This window comes from Phoca vitulina, unplaced genomic scaffold (genome assembly GCF_004348235.1).
Source record: "Phoca vitulina isolate PV1807 unplaced genomic scaffold, GSC_HSeal_1.0 scaffold7, whole genome shotgun sequence".
NCBI classification, from domain to species: domain Eukaryota; kingdom Metazoa; phylum Chordata; class Mammalia; order Carnivora; family Phocidae; genus Phoca; species Phoca vitulina.
In genome coordinates, this window is record NW_022589710.1 from 68,204,957 (window position 1) to 68,209,965 (window position 5,009).

Sequence of the window (5,009 nt, forward strand, 5' to 3'; positions counted from 1 at the left end):
CACAGCTGAGCTTTTCTTTTTCTCCAGGTTTTCTGTGAAGGACAGAAAGATGATGGTGTGTGTGTGTGTGTGTGTGTGTGTGTGTGTGTGTGTGGTGTGTGTGTGTGTGTGTGTGTTTTGCATTCAGCAAACTGTAGAGTTCCATCCAGATGGACAATTTCTTCTTAAGTGAAACAGTTCTGGCTTTCACACCCATTACCTTCTGAGGCACTCACAGTAACCACAAAGGGGAAAGGGTGGATTGTATCATATCCGTTTTACGTGGGTTTCGACCAGAGTTTCTCCACCTTGGCACTGTTGACATTTGGGGCGGGAGGATTCTTTGTTGTGAGGGCTTCCCTGTGCACTGTAAGATGTTTAGCAGCATCCCTGGCTTCTAACCACTAGAGGCTAGTAGCACCCCTCCACCCAGTTGTGACAACCAAAAATATGTCTAGACATTGTCAGGTGTCCCCTGGGGAACAAAATCACCCCTGTTTAAGAACCATCGGTTTAGAGGGTTTGAGTGAGGCGTGGGAATGGGGACAGCTCCCAGACTGTCAGCCCCAGCATGCTTTGCTGTCTCCCGTTTGCTTGAGCCCTGCATGCCTCTTTACAGAGACCTTTCATTAATTTATTTCCACTTAGACCTTCCTGACTGAGCCATGTTTCCTGCCTGTTCGAACCAATAACCCAAAACTTAGGACAAGAACTCAAACTGGACACTTGAGCACACTGTGCCTACTTAGCAACAACTTGCCTTCCAGCAGGCTTCCTGCCGCCTGCCAGCCTCTGAACGTGCCCTCCTCTCTCCAAAACCTCCTAATCCGCGTCTCTAATGCTCTTAGGGTATTCTTCTCTCTCCATCTTGGGTTATTTCTGTCCTGTCTTTTTGCTTCCATTGGACTTGGGGTTTGGGGAGGGAAAAAGAAAGGGACTGTATTTCACCCCATTTACATGAAAATGAAATTATATTTTGGGTTGTTTCCCTTTTAATACTTGGATATGAAATATATTGAAATATTATTTAGAACATTTTTTAGGACTTTCATAGATGGTTTTAGAACAACCTATGAAACTTTAAGTTTTCAGAACCTTCCTAGATTGCTCACCTTTTAGTTTCTTAGGGGAAGGAGGACTCCAGGCATGGTGCTGCAGGACTGGGAGGGGTTTAGTCCTAGCTAATGGGATCAACTGGCTCATGGCATTTGTCAAAGCTCTTCAAGAGCCAAGCAAGAGGTTTTTCTTCATCTAACAGAGCTCTCTGGGCGCCTGTGGACCTTCAGGTGGTGATTTTGAGAGTGTGCTTGGGTCCTTGTAACTGAATAGCACCACTCATCAAACCATTGTCCACTTGGTGGCAGGTAAACTTGCTGCTGTGGTCGGCACTCTACACGGGTATTTCATTTCAATGCAAGCTGACTTAAATTTACTCTCTATGCCTCCACGCCAAATCTGCAGGCAAACGTGTAGTGCATGAATAAATAGATCCAACTTCGATAAGAAATTAGTTAATGACATTTCAGTGGAAATGAGGTGAGGAAAGAGGAGGGTAGGTGAGTTGAACTTCTACAGTGGGGAAGGCGTCAGCGGTAGCCTTGAAGAAGTTATCGTCCAGTCCTGACTATGGGCAGCCCCCACGAGCACAAGTAAGGAGTCGGGGCTGGGGGCCTGCTGGGGCTGGTGACATGGACACAGTAGGGGGAGGGGTTGCCAGCACACCCCAAGCTCTGGGAGGGAGACAACAGCCAAAGAGAGGCAGCAGGAGGACAGAGAACAACAGTCTGAGAAGTTGGGCCAAACTACAGAAGCAGCGGAAGCTGCCAACAAACGGTGGACCCTGGGAAACGCAGAAGGCCGAAGATGGGAACGGTACCCCAGGAAACAGCCGAAAATCCAAGTATGCGAACTCACTTTAATGCTCAGACAGCCTGGCGGGGCAGGAAGGAAATGAAGAAACATAAGCCGCAAGAGCTGGTGTCCAGCGAGCCAAGAGAAGGGGCTTTCTGGGTCAAGGAGACCAGAACTGCAGCCTGGCAGACAGGGCCAGGTTGGGATGGGCCTCAGAGAAGAACACGAGGGCAGGGCCACTGTGTCATAGGCATCCTTGAAGATAAGCCAGTGGAAAGAGCTTCTAATGGCAGATGCAGGAAGGGGCAGCTCGGCTGATTCTGGACCAAGGGTCTTCTTCTCTCTGCCCTGCTTTTATGCACCTCGTCTGCTCCCCAGAATGGAGCAGCAAGTCTCTGCAGGTCTGTGGCTGGTGGCTGCAGTGCAGTCAGAAACCTAGATCCTCTGGGGACCTCTCTGCTCCTCCAGAGAGACCCCAGGGGCATAAATGAAGCAATCCACAATACAGAGAAGCATTTCACCATCTCAGAAAAGTGTCCCAGAAAGGTGGATCTGAAGGAAAAAGGTTTTTCTGCAATATGGGCAGTAACTTTATGAATACAGAATACAGGGTATCTCAGAAGAGATAACCCCAGGCGCGCGCACACACACCCATCCATGCACACACATGAGTATGAACACAATCTCTATGTCTCTGTATCTCACTGAGAGCTTATTTTCAATCCCTTTTTTCAAAAGAAGGAGCTCCCTCTATCAGCCAGGACACTGCACCATACCTAGGGTCCTCCGTGAATCTTCCGTAACTCACTGCTGGCCAGTATTGGCTATGGGATGGCCCTCGCTAACGTGGGCAATCGAAAGCCAGTTCAACGGCCAGGGAGAAGAACGTGTCAGGCGATGGTGCTGACCCCAGTGCCCCTGGTTACTATGACCTCAAGGTCACTAGGCAGTTTTCCTAGCGTCTCACCCCTATACTTTCTGTCAAATTCAAAGTGACCTGATAAATACCTAACCTGACGATACATCGACCCTCTATCCTGAATGTCAGATCTGCATTTCCATTGGCCAAGTATCGGCATGCTGCAGACGCAGCTCAAACTCAAGGTGCCCCCAAACTGAAATCGTGTTCCCTGGAAAATTTGCTCTGCTGTGTCCCTCTTCTGTCACTGTGTTCCCTGAGCTACACACGTTGGCATTAGCCTTTAGACTAAGCAATTAGACTGAGCAAGTCTACCTCCTGGGTATTTGTGACCCTTCCTCCTGCTGCTGCCATAGAGACACCTCCCCGGCGCACACCTGGGCCATAACTCCATCCCTGTTGCTCTCCTGACCTCCTGCCTTTACCCCACCCCCAACATTCCTGCCACAGATGTCTTCCACGTGCACATGTGTGTCACTCCCCAGTTTAATATCCTTCAGGGACCCCGAATCACATTCAAAAATTCCTTGGCAAGGCCAGCCAGAGTCTGAATCGGGAGCCTCTGACCCTTCGCTCTCATCTCTAGCCATAACTAAATACTCCTGTGTAGGGCTCTTGTGCGCTTCTGAGCCAGACCCTCTCACCCCAGTCCCCGTGGACTTGTTGAATGTCATATCCTTCTGATTGCTGGCTTTCTTCTGTTTCCACCTCAAGGATGTGTAGCGTTAGTGGACAAAGGCAGCGCCTTGTCCACAGTGGAATCCCTTGCCCTGTGCCTTGCACACAGTGGGCATCAGACAAAAGTCCGTTGAGTGAATGATCTGCAACAACACTGCATCAGGGGCTATGATAACAAGGTATCAGCGGCATAGACTTGTCTCAGGAAAGTCCCTCTATCCCTTTAGAGCTTCATGGTCATAACGTCACAGTTCCAGAACGACTCCTTTTTGATATGGATGTATACTGGGTTTGTTAAATTGATAGCATATATTTTATTTTAAAAATGAAACATAATTAATGGGGGGAGGGCATTGTTCTACCCCCCCCTTATTCTTAACTATTTGTTTCGGATAAACTATTAACCCACTTAAAACCGTTTCTTCTGCACAAATAGCTGTTGGAGGCTGTGCGGTTTACCTGCTGATACTCGTCTGAAGGCGTGCATTCAGACACCTGCAGGCAGAACTTTCAGGACCTCCCACGACAATCCTCACTTTAGATCTTTTTCTCTTCTTCTTTCAGCTTTCCCGTCGCAGAGCAGAACAGAATAACCGAAAATGCTTTGCCTCGCAACTTTCAGGAGCGAAAACCGGGTGCCCAAGAGAAGGCAAGGATTTCTAAGCGCCCGCTCAAGATCCAGCCCCGCCGTCATCACGGCTGAGGCACCAACGCTGGTCACACGTGAAACCCGTCCACGCCCCCAGTCTACCACCTAACGCATCTCTGCAGTCTGCATGCCCGTCATTAATGGTCTCCCATAGTTTCCGCCATCAGACAGACTGCGGAAGTAGCGGATCAAAAAGTTACCTTTCTTCCCTTGGAAAACTCATTTCCCCACAGCTGTTAGGGAGGTGAAAGAACACGTGACCCCCTGGTCACAATGCAGAGGTTTCCTCACGTGGTTTACGATCAAGCCAAATTGAAGAATAAAATAAAATCCCATTGGCGCAGCTGCAGCGCGACCCGCGGGGCGGGGCCTCGGGGGGCGGGGCCAAATGCGGGGACCTCGGGGGCGGGGCCTCCGGCCGTGGCCGCAGCCCAGTGGGGCCCGGCGAAACCGCCGCTCGCGCGGCCCCGGGCCTCCTCAGCCGGTCCTCTGCGCCGGTGCGCGGGCGCCTTTGGCCCTGGCGAGCGCCGCCGCCGGCGAGGGGGCGAGGCCGGGAGGCTGCGAGTCGCGCTGAGCCCACGTCCCGCCAGCTGCAGAAGTTGTTGCTATCCCTTTCAGACGTGCCTTTTCCACGCCTGACTTGTCCCCTGCTCTCTCCGTCCCGCACCTGCGCCGCGTGTGCCGGCCAACAGCGTCATTGCAACCCCACGCCGCCTTCCGAGACTGGGCTCGGCTCTCCCGGCCGGCCCCTCGCCGCCGCTCCCGGGACCGCTGAGGAGGCCCGGGGAGCCAGAGCTCTGCGTGGGAGGGAGGTGGGCCCGGGGCCGCGCGCAGGGGCGGGGCCGCGGCGGAGAGCGTTAGGGCACGTGAGGGCGCTTCGGCCAATGGCAGGGCGCCTGGAAGCCAGCGGGGCGGGGCCGGGGCGAGGGCGGG

The 5,009-nt window shown here is 52.4% G+C and overlaps 1 protein-coding gene across 1 annotated transcript in view; it reads left to right on the forward strand.

Annotated features, from left to right (window-relative positions):
* Positions 1-4,592: 4,592 nt before the first annotated feature.
* The window catches only part of PPP2R5C (protein phosphatase 2 regulatory subunit B'gamma), a 121,962-nt gene continuing 121,545 nt past the window's right edge, over positions 4,593-5,009 (forward strand). Inside the window, exon 1 of the mRNA XM_032405953.1 lies at positions 4,593-4,888. The gene's annotated coding sequence lies outside the window, so the exon portion shown is untranslated. The remainder of the gene's footprint in view (positions 4,889-5,009) is intronic.